This window comes from Musca autumnalis, unplaced genomic scaffold (genome assembly GCF_047663935.1).
Source record: "Musca autumnalis isolate F117 unplaced genomic scaffold, ASM4766393v1 scaffold_4, whole genome shotgun sequence".
Taxonomy (NCBI): domain Eukaryota; kingdom Metazoa; phylum Arthropoda; class Insecta; order Diptera; family Muscidae; genus Musca; species Musca autumnalis.
In genome coordinates, this window is record NW_027411977.1 from 181,739,599 (window position 1) to 181,755,971 (window position 16,373).

Below are 16,373 nucleotides of genomic sequence, written 5' to 3' on the forward strand. Positions count from 1 at the left end.
TGTTCTAAATTAAGATAGTTGGCTGTTTAAAGTCGATTTTTTAGCAGATTATTGTGTTATCGAGACCTCTTACGACAGTGTGGTGTAGGGTATAAAAGAATGGTATTGTAATACAATTTTTTATTATTAAACTATGCAAAAATATAAAATTTTATAAAATATCAAACGTTCTATGTAAAATTCAATATTTTCTTTGTTATAATTTATAGCGTTGGGCTGGTTATTGTTCAAAGGGAACAAATCGATGTCGGATTTTTTAAGGCGGCAACCGCATAAAGTTTTTAGTTTGGTCAGATTTTAAGACTTCAAAGTTTGAGCACAATTGGAATATGTTAACATGTGCCACTGGGGCCTCGACATTATGTGTTTGCGTAGCAAATAAATATGGAAAAAAAGAGAAAAAAAAACACACATTTTTTGGCAGTAAATGATTCAAAATAATAGTGGTTTTATTGAGGAATTTGGGTTATAATATTATCGTAGATAATATTTACCTTTGTAAAAGCTGTTGCTTTGGCGAAATTCAAGAACGAATTAACAAGTGTCAACAACGAAAGCGTAGGTGTTGTAAAGTGGCGCTCAATGCATTAGTTACTCGTTAGAAGTTTGACAGTACTACTTTGTGCCGTAAGCGCAAAGTTGTACTTCAAAGTAGCAAAGAAATTCTAACGTATGCAAATTTATGAAAATTAGTAAAACGAAAACAAAACCAAAGTTTGATTTTTAAATTAAACATTGCCGCCAGCATTGCAACATCTAGCCATGTTGCAACAAGATAGAATTATATATACATAAAACAAAGTGGAAAAAAATTAATTTTAATTCATTTCAGTATATATGTATATTTTTAAATTCATTTTTTCAATATCAAGGTGCTCGGAGAGCCAACGCAATTATAATACTGCTTTTCAAAATACCTACTAAACGAGCTCGTAAAGCACGCAGGTCGCGGGACACCGTATGGCTGCCATCACAAAAAAGGGTTACATGGGACATGTACCGGAGACAACCCAACCAAAAATGGTGAGCTGTGCCCACGGGAAACCCGGACTCGCATATGTTTGTGGCTTCATGATTCGGGGGTAAACATCCGGGCCTAACACCATAGCAATGCGGCCAGCCCTGAAAAACTGGGGATCCGCTAGCATCATGCCACCGTAGTGGTCCTTAATGGTATCTGAAGCTGTTGCTGATGGAGTTATGATGTGCTGCAAGTCGGAGACCCTTGCAGACACTAACAGTCTCTCACTTCGACTGTAAAAGGACTCCAAGTTGAGGGGACAGTACTGGTCCTGGTCAACATTAATTGGAGAGAGCTGCATTGACTCTACCAAGGATCGACAGATGCGACTGTTACCTGCACACGGATCCAACAGGGCCCGTACTGGATAACGTCGATCACCGAACACCAAGTTGCACACAACAGTGGGACCCAGGGTTACCATTGGTTGGATGCTGAATGTGTGTACAGGGTTGTACCTCACTACAGACGGACAAGGGAGTGCAGGCGGACGTGTCGAGACGGACAGACCCGAAGAAGGACGAAGGTGTTGGAGGTTCTTAGACTCCTCTCGCGACAAACAGGGGTGCAGAAGAGTGTGGTGCTTCTCATTGCATTCTCGACACCTCTGCTCACTTGTGCACTCTCGGAAGGAGTGGGATGCGCAAAGGCAGTTGGAGCAGATGTGTCGAGAGACCAACGTCCGGACCTTTTTTTCCAAGGACATGCCTCGGAATCTTCTGCACCTCCTTAATGGATGCGCCTTATGGCAAAGAGGACATCCGGTTGACTTTAAACCGCCACTTGAGCCAGAGTTTCTCGTTCCCGGTTTTGAACCCTTCGTCGACCCTTGATGTCCACCAACAGGTATTACACCAGAACCCACGATCTCCTCTGAGGGAGGAACGGATTCAGTGCTCCCGGCCTGGATCGGCTCTTCTAATTTCTGCGAAGTCAGTGCTGGTGGAATCTCCTGCATGGGAGTATCAGCTTCCGTAGCCTCAGTCGTAGGACCTGGTTCTGTTGAGGTCGTTTCCGCCGTAGGGTTTGACGATACCTCCTGAGATGGTGCCAATGGAACGTCAACTTCTCTTTCCTCGTCAGACATGGGGGTGAGACCCTCATAGTCGGGAAGAGTTGCAGCCATCTTACCAATATTTTCCATTCTGTGAAAAGATAGAGAGGCCGCGAAGTGAAGAGAATTAAACAATTATTTATTTTAATTGGTCAAAATGACCAATTTGACTACTGGTCGTCTTACAATTCCGTTTTCGGTTCGTACATCGGCGACTCGAACGTGACCGTCGCTACCGGGATAAACGTTAATTACGCGACCTAACTTCCACGATGTGGGAGGCAATTGTTCATGACGAATGACTACGATATCATCCGTTTGTATATCGCGCTGCGGATGCTGCCATTTGTAACGCTTTTGCAGACTCTGCAGGTACTCTTCTTTCCACCGTTGGCAGAATTGCTGAGTAAGCGCTTTTATCTTACGATACCGATTCACGATATGCAACGGAGCTTCGTCAATTAATGGTTCTACAGGAGCAAGAATTGGAGACCCTATTAGAAAATGACCCGGTGTTAGCGCTACAGCATTTTCGGGACTATCATTCATTGGGCACAAAGGCCGAGAATTCAAGCACGCTTCAATTCGAGAGAGTATCGTTGATAACTCTTCGAAAGTATATTTTAGGTTGCTAGCGTGTCTTCTAAAGTGCAACTTAAAACTCTTAACCGCAGCTTCCCAGAGCCCACCCATATGTGGTGCTCCAGCTGGGATGAATTTCCATGAAAGCTCCTGATAACTATATTGTGAACACACCCTATCACGACCTTCATGAAGTACAGCCTTGAAGTCACGCTCTAATTCTCTAGACGCACCAACGAAATTGGTACCATTGTCTGAGAATATTGTTTTTGGGCAACCACGGCGTGAAATAAACCTTTGAAATGCCTCTAAAAATGTTGTCGTTGACAAATCTGATGTGGCTTCTAGATGTAGTGCTTTCGTTGAAAAGCACACAAATACACATACGTAGCCCTTAGTAATTCTACAACAACGACCTGTAAAAGACTTGATGTCGAAAGGACCAGCGAAATCTATGCCAGTAGTGGCAAATGGCCTTGTTATGACAGTTCTCTCCGGAGGTAGAGATGCCATAATTTGAGAACACGACCTTTTCTTTTCTAAAATGCAAGGTTTGCATTTTCTTATAACCTTACGAATCAACGACGTTGCTCGAGGTATCCAATATTGCATGCGTAACATACGTAAAACCAACTGAATTCCTCCGTGAAAGGATATATGATGGAAGTATTCCACCAAAAGAAGCGATAACCTGCAATTGTATGGTAATATAATTGGATGTTTCTCAGTAAGAGGCAATGTTGGACATTGTGCTAACCGTCCATTGAGTCGAATAACTCCCCTATCATCTAACGTAGGATTAAGGGGGAGCAGAGAACTTTTTGAACTCAACGGTTTTTTGTTTATTAAACAATAATACTCATCCGGAAAGTGAACTTTCTGAGCTACTATAGCAAGACGTAATCTTGCATTTTTTATTTCCATGGCCGTAGGATGTTTTCCATCGAAAGTATGTCGACCTTTATGCAAAGGATGAGTTTTATGGAAAAAACGGTAAACCATTGCAACAGCGCGTAGCGCCCTATCTAGATCTGAAAAATCATCCAGTATATCCTTATGTTCCGAAAAGAAAGAAACATGGCACCTTACTGGGCGCATTTCAATGTTCGTATCAGGAACAGGAGTAGACTGAATATCCCACTGCGAAGAATCTTGACGAAGCCATTGTGGTCCATGCCACCAAATTTCTGACAATGACAACTCTGACGGTGAAAGTCCTCGGCTGCCTAAGTCAGCAGGATTGTCTTCAGATCGTACGTGAAACCAATTACTTTGACCCACGTTTTCATGTATCCTACATACCCTATTTGCAACAAAAGTGGACCATGTCGAAGGGGTTTTCTTTAACCATGAAAGGACGATCGTGGAATCGGTCCAACAGTAAACTTTTTGAAAAGATATATCAATTTCAGCTACAATCGATTTATACAGTTCTGAAGCTAAAACTGCACCACATAATTCTAGTCGAGGGAGAGAAATGGATTTGATCGGTGCTACTTTTGTTTTGCTAGAAAGCAAAAATGTAAAAATTTCACCATTAAAGGCAATGATACGGATGTACACCACCCCCGCGTATGCCTTTTCCGAGGCATCAGAAAATATATGAAGTTCGGCTACACAATCAGGCACATATTTAACCCAACGAGGTATTTGAATCGAATTAACGCCCTGATAAGTTTCTACGAAGCTATGCCATTCATGTGCCGTCGTAGACGGAAGCGAATCGTCCCAATCAATCTTATCTAACCAAATACGCTGCATTATAATCTTGGCTACTACAATTACGGGGCTCAACCAACCTATGGGATCGAACAACTTAGCAATTGCAGACAAAACTTCCCTTTTGGTATAATTATCTTTGATGGCAAGGGGCTTGACATTAAAATAGAACATATCCAACTGAGCATTCCATCTAATACCCAGAGGCTTAGAGCTACTAGCTTCCACGAAGTTAAGAAGCTTAGAGTCTATCAAATGTTCAACGGGAAGGGGGTCTAGGATGGAGCGATCGTTAGATGTCCATTTTCTCAACTCAAATTTGGCGGAACCTAATGCACTAATAAGTTGGTCCCTAGACCTATGGGCAGTCTCCAAATCATGGTATCCCGTTAGGACATCGTCAACGTACATGCACTTACGTAAGATATGTGCCGCCAGCGGAAAATCGGATTCAGTATCATGAGCTAACTGTAACAAAGTCCGTATGGCTAAGTAAGGAGCACAGTTAACTCCGAAGGTTACAGTTTGTAACTCATAATCCTGTATAGGATTATTGGGAGAATCCCGAAACAGAATCCTTTGAAGAGAAGTATGAGCTGGGTCTACCCGTATCTGACGATACATTTGGGTAATGTCACAATTAAAAACATATTTATATAATCTCCATCGAATAATGAGGAGGACCAAGTCCAGTTGTAAAGTCGGACCGACGTGAAGAATGTCGTTGAGGCTTTTCCCATTAGATGTTTTGTTAGATGCGTTAAAAACCACCCTTAATTTGGTTGTTTGTTTATCGGGGTTGATAACGGGGTGATGAGGCAGATAACAAACCGAAGAGTTTGTCGACGTTGTCGAAACTGGCCTCATATGATCTAACTCTAAATATTCACGAACCACTCCATCGTAAATTTCCTTAACTTCTGGTTTTCTAAGGAGTGATGCCTCATTACGAAGAAATTGTCGTAGACAATTCGTCCTAGAGTGTCCGAGATCTAGTTGGCCTATGAATTCATGTTTAATGGGAAGTGATACGACGTATCTTCCATTAGAATCCCTATGAGTGGTTCGTTTGAAGTTATCCTCACAAAATTGGTCTGAAGGAGACAATAATTTGCGCTTTGGGACTTCTTCTAGTGCCCAGAAACGAAGTAGAGTCTCGTTGAGCTTCTCTTCGTGGGAATATTTCACATTTGTTGAAAAGGTAGTGACGTTACTAGAAGAAGAAATGTTATTGTTGGGGACTGGACCTGTAATAATCCAGCCGAAAACGGTTTTCTGTGCGACTAAAGACCCTAGTATATTAGACTGTATCCCCTGAAGAAGTATTTTCGGATACAGATCTGCTCCTATTAACATGTCTACTGGACGACAGTCAAATAGATTTCTATCTGCCAAACGTAAATTTGGCATTCTAGATGCAAGTTCTTTGCTAATGGAGAAGGACGGAAGATTGCCTGAGATAGTGGGAACTACTAAGGCTGTCATTTCCATAAAGATCGTAGTATCTACAGGGGAACCTACACATAAGGAACATGACTTTCGTGACATTATCGAAACAGCCTGATTTACTCCTGATATTGTAGCTTGAGTGGAGGATGTGGCTATACCAAGACGCTGTTGTAACCTTTCAGTTATAAATGATGCTTCAGAAGCAGGATCTATTAGAGCCCGAGCTGGATACGTAATACCCCGGTGAACAAGGTTCACCATAGCTGTGCCCAATAGAACTGTCCTGTTTTGCGAAGTATGGAATACTTGCCTATTGGAGCTCGAAATCTGACCTGATGACGTTGTAGCGATATTTGGGTTAGTTTGATTGGATTGGGAATTGGTTGGAACAAATTCTGATTGCAATGGGGGTTGCGACGTCGTCGTTCTATTATTAGAACTGTTATTTTGTACCGTATCATGATGGAGTAAAGTATGATGACGTTTGTTGCACCTTGAACAACTGTGGGAGCTAGTACAATTCCTAACGTCATGACCTGGAGAAAGACAATTAATGCAAAGCTTGTGTCGTTTTGCTAGTGAGAAACGGTCGGCCGAAGAGCGCTTTCTAAATTCTGGACATAATCTTAAATGATGGAATTGCCTGGGACACAGTATACAACACTTTTCACCAGAGGATTGTGAAGATTTCGATGGGGCCGCATTCGTAAAATGGGTCCTAACTTTCTTCTGCTCTGATCGTTTGTTGGAATCGATTCCTTTTATATCCCTAAGACAAGTAAGAGTTTGAATTCTTTCCGTTAGAAAGAGATCCAAATCTTTCCATGAAGACAACGCAGATTTATCTTTTATGCTTTGTTCCCACAGCGTAACTGTAATTTTGGGAAGCCGTTGCAGACAAAGAAAAACTAATATTGGGTCCCAATTTTCAGTAGCAACTTCATAAATTGCCATGGCAGAAATGCACCCATTTATACCTCGTTGTAGACCTTTCAAACCAGCGCTCGTTTCATTGTCAAGAACTGGAAGATCAAAAAGAACCTTGAGTTGGTTGTTAACCAGAATGCGAACATTATCATAGGTTTCTTTTAAAGATTTCCAAGCTAAACTAAAACTTCTATGAGTGAGAGGGAATTTTGACACAATATCTCGTGCATCGCCACTCGTTTTCTTGAGCAGATGACACAATTTTTCAATATCACTCAGGCGAGAATTATCAATATAAATAGCTGAAAAGAAATCCCTGAATGTTGGCCAAGTAAGAATGTCACCATTAAAGACATCGATGTCACATGGCGGAAGATTAATACTGTGTAGACAACTCTCAGCGTTGGAAACAAAAGAACCTTCACCAAATATACCACTTTGACGTGAAACGTTCAGACCAGAAGCAATGTCTTCTTCTAGAGGCTGTGCTGCACGTGGAGTGCTTGCTTGATTAGATATCCTAGCTGGAGTTTGATTCTTCGTTGAAGGACGAAATTTGTCTATTTTCCTATTTACAGCGGATAATATCCTAACATAGGACTTAAATGCAACATCATACTTGCTATTAAGGGACGTGAGTTCATTAGCCGAAGGCTGGTCACTTGACTGAATCTCATCTAGGCAGTTGTCAAAGAGATCTTTAACCTTATTCCAAAGTACCTTAGCTTCATCCCCATGAATTTCCAAGGAATACGTGTCAAGCTCTTCATCTGGAAGAGTTTCAAATTTCGCAACGAACTCTACCAGAGAATCAGTGGCTCTGATAAAGGATTGAAGAGAACTCAAAGGCATTTTGATGGGTTAATTGACTTTTAAAACCAAATCAAAGACTAAAACCACAAGTCTGCAATAAATTTCCAACAAAAAATTGTTGAAAATTCAATAATTGACCAAAAAAAAAACTATTATTGAGACAAGCTTGCGAAAAAATAAACTTGAATTAAAGATTAAAACCCAAAAATCAATGTGATTTGTATCTCAAAGAAAGAAGAATTGGAAAAAACTCTATTCAAAAACCAACAAAATATTTATTAAGCAGCAAAAAACCAATAAACTGCACGGTAAATATGAAGTGGAAGAAACTTTTCCTTAAAATGTAGCGAAAACTACACCAATTTGAGAGAAAAGTAGAAAAAAAATCAAAAATTCACTTTTTTCAGTGTGTGAAAAAGCAATAATTTTCGCTCAGTGTATGCGGAACATACAATCACTGATTGAAAATACCAAAAAATTTCCAAAAGTTCAAAACTTTTTCAAAAAACCGAAATTATTTTGAGAAAATTCAAAAAATTCACCAAAAAACACTAATTCAACAATGTAGTGTGCACGGACTGTAAGATGCACACGACCACAAAATGTTAACTGTATTAAATTTTTTCCCAAAATTTTAAAATTCAATAAAAAATCAAAATTCGAAATATATAAATTATAATTTACGTAATAAAAAATAATATAATATATATTCGTATTTATCGAGGACCGACTGTACAGTACGCCCCGAATTTCCAACAATTTTTTATTCGCGTACGTATTCGTAAAAATACCCGAAAATATTTTCCAAAAAAAAATTTAATTTATTTTCGACAAAAAATTATTACCAAAAATTTATCACGCCACTTGGGTAACCCTATTCGTGTGCATACAAAGGTTTGATGTGGGAACAGTGAGAAGACCATCCAACATTAACAACAACAACAGTACTGGCTAATGCAGTCAATGTGGTTATGTGGTTCACTGAGTGCCTGTATATTTTGTTTTTGTATTTTTCTAATTTCTTTTTATTCTTTAGCCTTTATTTTTTGTTGTAAAACACTATGTAGGCTTTTTGTATGTGGATAAAATAAAAAAAATATTAATAACCACTGAACGATATTTAGCCACTTTTTCACTGTTCTCACTTGTTTTATTTTTATTTGTTTTGCAATATCTCTTAAGGAATATCACTTTGCATGCGACGAGTAGGTTTGACGGGAGAATAAAAACAACAACAACAAGCCGCGTATTGTAAGACGACCGTAGGTTATGTCTTTTGTTTGCAATTATTTTTTTCGAAAAAAGTAAACAAATTGAAACACTCGCGAATGCACTCTTAAATAGAGATACGTACCTTGATTTTTTAATGATTATTATGAGGGAAATGAGGGTGAATTAATGAGGTGATGGATGTGTTGTGGTTGGCTTGCTTCTATGGAAATAGAAGAAGAGAAAGATCTTTATAATTGTCGTAAACAATTGTTTATCCGGTTCGCTCAGGACCAAATGTTTGCGTAGCAAATAAATATGGAAAAAAAGAGAAAAAAAAAACACAAATTTTTTGGCAGTAAATGATTCAAAATAATAGTGGTTTTATTGAGGAATTTGGGTTATAATATTATCGTAGATAATATTTACCTTTGTAAAAGCTGTTGCTTTGGCGAAATTCAAGAACGAATTAACAAGTGTCAACAACGAAAGCGTAGGTGTTGTAAAGTGGCGCTCAATGCATTAGTTACTCGTTAGAAGTTTGACAGTACTACTTTGTGCCGTAAGCGCAAAGTTGTACTTCAAAGTAGCAAAGAAATTCTAACGTATGCAAATTTATGAAAATTAGTAAAACGAAAACAAAACCAAAGTTTGATTTTTAAATTAAACATTATGAAAATATCGATTTTTTGGCTATTTAGCGATTTCGGCGACCCATTTCTCTGGAATGGTTAAAGCTTTTTGTTCATATTAAGCATTAAATTAAAGGTCATTCTGTTCTTAACATTTCTTGCTGAACAACAAAATATAAGTATATATAATAAATCTAATACTAAATAGGTATTACAGAATTCGAGATAATAAAGCCAATGTCCCGAAAAACGTGACTAGGTACGCCTTTGTGCGAAAATGGAGACTATTAAAAAACATTTTCTTCATTTTTATAAATTGTCTTTTACATTTTGTTCTAAATTAAATTTATTCGAGAGTCAGACATCATGTGGTTTTGGAGCTATCTGGGTACAGCTGACTACTTGAAGAACGCTCTGCTATGTAGTTCGCAACTTTTAAGTTGTTTACCATCCTTTGTGTCTCCTGGAAATTCAGAGTTAATGTTTGATCTCTTGAACAACAAGAATTATCCCAGACCTTTTTCTAGGATTTTCAGCAGTTGCTCTTTTGGAAGTTTGGATCGAATATTTCTGAATAAATGTTAATCTTTGCTTTGTTAAGATTTTTGTCGCCTTTTGGCTCTTTTGCACTGCTGGATCAAATAATGCCAGGTCAGCAAGTTCATGACTAAGATACCACAAATTATTAATTATGTTGTTATTTCCCTTTTCGGAAATTTGTGTGTCAATGTTTTCATATTTCAATACATTTTCAATGAGGTCTTGTTTTGATGCTAAACGTATCGTAGAATCTGAAGAACCATCTTTCCCGAAAACAATCAAGTGTGGCTTCAAGAAAATCGTAACTATGCAATTGTCATTGGTGCTGGACCCCTGTAAGGTGTATAGGAACGTTACTAGTATCATTATGGCTACAGTAGAAGCTATCGGATAGGATCCTTACACATATAATATCTCTAAAAGCTTTATCCGTGAACAGCGGAGAATAAACCGTGAAAAATAAACGCAACAGCTTCAAGGAACGAGGCTATTTGTGTGCACTGGCATGGAAAACTATTACCAGATATTCTCAAAACAGGGAAGAAAAAACGGGTTGCTGTTCTGGTATCGCATTGAGGTAAAGAACAACTCCTAGGTGTTCCTGAAACTGACAGTAGATCATGGGAGAAACAAGAACTAGCAGTGTACAAATGCCTAGAAAAATGGGGTCTCACCAGCTCGAGCAGATATTAGGTTGAACCGTACAAACTTGTTAGAAAATTGTTGAGAGGGATTTTTGACTGCAAGTTTGGAAGCACATCCGGACATCAACCAAACATATTCAAGCGATTTCTATAAGAATAGTCTGCGATTGACAAATCGAAGTTCGAAGTAGGCGAGAGTGTTTTAAAACTACTGCCCAACCCACTTCCCAAGAACAAGAGGCCATAGAAGCACCTTGCGTTTAAATCGTTTGAGACTGGACGCCCCCAGAGTGTTTTTTCTATTTTTTTTATTTATTTGGTATCCCACACGGCAACAACTGTGTGTTATAAGTGAGAGTTTGGGTTATTGATTTTACTAAACGTATAATGAACAAGATTGGGTAAACATTATCAATAGGTTAAAAAGAAATAGAGACAATAGATTGAGTTTAATACAAAAAATGTTGAAAACGATATTCAGAAATATTTTAGGTCCAAAACAAGACCTAAACCGCATTGAAGATTTACTTAATACGAAAGGCATTCACAAACAAATATCGCATAAAGGAAATAACAAAATGATAAATCATATGTGGTACCATAGTCCTGAACTTATTGGTCTGGCATTGTTTGATCTGATAGTGCTAAACACCGTAAAGATCCAAAAGACGACAAAAATCTTATCAAATCAAAGATAGAAATTTCTCCAGAAATAATCGATCCAAACTTACAAAAATCAACTGCCGAAATTCATAGAAAAAGATTTACCAGGCATAATTACAAGTGAGACTTAATTGTTGTTCAAGAGATTAAACTTTAACTCCGAATTTCTTGAAAAAGATAATGCATCTTGACCCCAGAACATCAATTACCAGGAGGGGTAAAGGATGGTAAATAAATTGAAAATTGTGAGCGCCATAGCAAGGAGTCGAGTTCACCACCAAGTTGTCATCTGTACCCAGATGGCTCCAAAACCACATTATGTCAGTCCCTTAATGCCCGCAATTTCAACACGTAGCTATATATGAGTTCACAGATATCTCCCGTGTAAGCAACATTTTATAATTTCAACGCATAGGTAACGTTACCGAGTCAAAAAGGCCGTGTTACTTACACCAAGGATTTTTCCTGGTTAATCGTTGCCAATGTGTTAAAAGTTGTAAAACACTTCTATGTGGCAATGATTTTGCGAAATCATGAATGAAAATAACCAATATTAGCACATGATGTCAAAATTTACACGCCTCGTTAAATGGCATGTAGAAATTACCAAACGCGTAGATTAAGATAACTAATAGGTAGCTACGTTTACCCAGACGTTGAAATTAGGGCGATGCCAATCCACGGCCGATATATCTGATGAGTCTCTACAAAAGGCGAAACATGTCACATAATGGTGGTTGTGGGAGTTCGAATCTTCGGCTTTCCTTTTTCACTTGCAAACATCATCGGTCATTAAGCTCGACTCCAACGAGAAATGAATTAAAATTAATATTAAAATAGATCTTCGCCCTAATAGGCAACATTTTCAAATAAAGTAAAATATATTCGTTTTCATTCGCAAAAATTTGATAATATAGGAAGAAAAAAGTTTTTTTTAAATAGACTCCATTTTTGCCCTAAGGCCTTTTTCGGGACATTGGGTTTATTATCTCGAATTCAGTAACACTTGCGTACTTTGTTGTTCAGCAAGAAATGTTAAGAACAGAATAGCTTTTAATTAAATGCGTAAAACAGGCAAGTAGCTTTAACCTATATGGGCCGTCGAAGTCGCCAAATAGCAAAAAAAATGGATTTTCATAACTTCGAGGCCCCAGTACCATGTTTTAACATATTCGAATTGTGCTCAAACTTTGACAATCTTAAAATCTAACAATACTAAAAGGTTTAGGCGGCTCCCCGGCTAAAAAATCCGAGATCGATTTGATCCTTTGAGTTAAAACCAGCCCAATCCTACAAATTAAATTAAGATGCTACAAAAAGAAAATATTGAATTTTACATAAAACATTTGATATTTTATCAAATTTTATATTTTTACATAGTTTAATAATAAAAAATGGTATTACGATACCATATTTTTATACCCTACACCACACTGTCGTAAATGGTATCAATAACATAATAATCTGCTGAAAAAATCGACGTTATACGGTCAACAGTCTTAGTTTAGAACACTTTTATGTATTTTTTGATGGTTTTTCCAACTTTATATGACAATTTTACGACTTTTATGAAGATTTTGGGCCAAAATCTGTTTGCATATTTTGCATATTTTTTGCATATTCTGCATATTTTTTGCATATTTTGCATATTTTTTTGCATATTTTGCATATTTTTTGCATATTTTGCATATTTTTTGCATATTTTGCATATTTTTTGCATATTTTGCATATTTTTTGCATATTTTGTGCATATGCAAAATATGCAAATATGCAAAATAAATACGAAATATGACCCTGCCATTGAATTTAGATTTCTTTGAAACGAATTTTGGTCCAATCAGAATCTTCGTATCTTTAATATTAAAAAATATGCAAATATGCAAAATCCGATGTCTAGTTATATATATACCAGACTTAGATACTGGTCTAAATGTTATACGATGACCCATGGAAATGACTTGTGGGCGCGATATCTATCGAAAAGATATGACTCCCAAAATAAGATCCACTTTCATAATGGACCAAGTCGGTCCATTCCTTTAAGTACCCCCTCCGCAACACTTTGAACTTTAATCCTAATCCACATTTTTGTCGGCAAGCTCAAATGTCCAAGAATTGACACACAACTCTGAAAAGACATTATACCTGTCCGTAGATGAAAATTTAAATTCACATAGGCTGAGGGTATATCACTGTCTACAAAGCCGTCTGATAATTTTTGACTTGTTTTTTAAAAGTTAGGTTCTTTTTTTTACTCACCTTAACGAAAATTCAATTTGGTTTGAGAAGTTTTTTATCGAATCACCTTATATGTAAAATATTTTGAAGTATCACATTTTGATGGGTTTTTATTTAAGGTTTGTGTGGGACGTTTTTTATCAAGCACCATATATGTAAGATTTTATGTAATCTTAAATAAAACTTCATCAAAATATGATACAGGGATACGAGGATGTAAACAAGTCATCACCCTAATGGAAAGTCGAATGAGTTGTTATTTAAGATAAGATAAAATCGTACATATAAGGCGACTCGATAAAAAACATCACGTACAAATCATTTAAAAATATATAATGCCAATATTTAAATGTATTTTTTTATATTTATTAGAGAAGAAGCCAAAAAGTTATCATCCTACTGCCCACAGTACATTTAGGTGCTCCACTCCAGTTATTGTTTTTGTACAGACATAGGCTGAGGGTATTTAGCAAAGCTGACTAATTCTTTTTACTTTGATGCTGAATAACTACATATTTTTCAACCTCGACTCTGTTAAGTCTTATTTTTATTTAAAAATTTAGTATTACAAATAAATGTATTCACTAAATTCCTTTGATTTCTGTCTTATCTAAATAACAAAATAATACCTTTTGATCCTTATAAAAGTCAATAAAAAAAACCTCCAACAACAATTATGACATTGCCAAAAGCCAAAGGTGTATTCAAACAAAAATAAATATAAAAATGAAAAAATCCAGCAATGCAATTATTTTTTCATAAATTGTTCCGGTTACCGCCGGCTCTGCAGAGATCAAGTAAAACAAAAACAAAACACCAACATGAATATGCGATTAGTGTAAAATCACACTTATCCTCTAGGGCTGTTGCTATGTGGCACAGGATAGGTGGGGTTTCCCCCCTATTCCTCACTTCCTTTTTGCGCTGTTGCATTATGCATTTTATGCAGTATTTCTTGTTAAAGTTCCCCCTTTTGCCGGGGAAAAAATCACAAAAAGGACATCTGTGTGTGTTGTGAATTCCACCTGCACATAACGATGCAAGCGAATGTTGTGCTGTTTTTTGTTGTTGCTTATGTGGAATTGCAGTTTACTTATGCTGCGTCAGAAACAGCACCAAAGACGCGCAAAAAAATGGTTACAAGGTTTTCTAAAATGAAACTGGAATTTTAAAGGATACAAAAAATAAAACAACAACAACTGCAACAAAATCAGTTGCAAATCCAAAGAAACACACAGTGTTGTTTGATTGCAAAAGAATGCCATGGTTAGGTGTACAACGTCGATGTTAATGTCAGCTTATGTATCTCTGTGTGTGTAACAACAAAAAGCTTGAATGGGAAGTCTTGTTTTTTTCGTCGTCTTTGCTATTCTTCTACAATTTAGCAATTTTTTATGCAAAGGCACACATATAAACGTGAGCGTACTTGTAGCGAAAAATATCTCTACTTTACGAGATACTGCAGTGGAAGAAGTATGTAATGGGTCTCTGGATATGACATCTAGTATGGCTATGACTTTGACAGGCGACACTGAACAATGTGAGGAGATACAAACTGCATACATAAGAAGCAGAGTAGCAACAACAGCAACAAAAACAAATGTGACAATATTAACAAGGAAACCAAATCCTATAATGTTAAAATATTTAGAAACGAAAGAGAGATAAGATTGGGGTGATTTTGATTATACAAATGGAACAGATTTTGTGAAGGAACCTCTTTTGGCCTAGAAAAAATATTTGTTTTGAAAAATACACGACGAAAAATATTTTTTAATACCACGGCATAGAAAAGTACTACCAAAAAATTTATCAAAGAATTTTGAAAAAAATATTATTAAAAAATCTACGATTTGTGAAAAATAAAAAATCTACGATTTTTGAAAAAATATTCTTAAAAAATCTTTGATTTTTGAAAAATATTCTTTAAAAATCCACGATTTTTGAAAAAAATATTCTTTAAAAAAGTATTCTTTATAAAAATACGCGATTTTTGAAAAATATTCTCTTTAAAAAAATATTCTCAAAAAATTCAAAATATTTGAAAAAATATTTTTAAAAATTCCACTATTTTTGAAAACATATTCTTAAAAAATCCACGATTTTTGAAAAAAAAAACAATATTCTTAAAAAGCCAACCATATTTTTGAAAAAATCTTTAAATAATCCACAATTTCATAAAAAATACCCGATTTTTGAAAAAATATTTTTTAAAAATTCACGATTTGTTTTAATATATTCTTTAAAAATCTGCGATTTATTAAAAAAAATATTCTTCAAAAATCCACGACTTTAAAAAAATATTCTTCAAAAATACACGACTTTCGAAAAAATATTCTTAAAAAAAACTCGAATTTGTGGAAAAAATATTCTTTAAAAATCCACGATTTTAGAAAAAAATATTCCATAAAAATTCCACAATTTTAGAAAAAAAAATATTTAAAAAATCCACGATATTTGTACGAAAATGCACGATTTTTGAAAAAATATTCTTTAAAACAATCCAAGAATTTGAAAAACAAATTCTTTAAAACAATCCAAGATGTTGAAAAAAAATTCTTTAAAAAAATCTTAAAAAAACGATTTTAAAAAAAATATATGTACTTAGAAAATCCATGAAAATATTCTTTTTAAAAAATCCACGATTTTTAATATTTTTTCAAAAATTAAAATTAATTAAATTAATTAAAAAAAAATATTCTTAAAAAATCTAAGATTTTTGAAAACGTATTCTTTAAAAATCCACGATTTTTGAAAAAAATATTCTTTAAAAATGCGACATTTTTGAAAAATATTCTTTAAAAATGCGAAATTTTTGAAAAATATTCTTTTAAAAAAGTATTCTTTATAAAAATACGCGATTTTTGAAAAATATTCATCAT

The 16,373-nt window shown here is 35.8% G+C and overlaps 1 protein-coding gene across 5 annotated transcripts in view; it reads right to left on the reverse strand.

The window, feature by feature from the left end:
• The window catches only part of dlp (glypican dally-like), a 229,421-nt gene that overhangs the window by 106,966 nt on the left and 106,082 nt on the right, over nt 1-16,373 (reverse strand). The window contains exon 1 of one of the 5 annotated variants that reach the window (XM_073987947.1): nt 8,411-10,025. The exons of 3 other annotated variants lie outside the window; for them this stretch is intronic. The gene's annotated coding sequence lies outside the window, so the exon portion shown is untranslated. Of the gene's footprint in view, nt 1-921; nt 995-8,410; nt 10,026-16,373 lie in introns of those variants that run through there. One more of the 5 variants, XM_073987946.1, reaches the window with a different exon arrangement.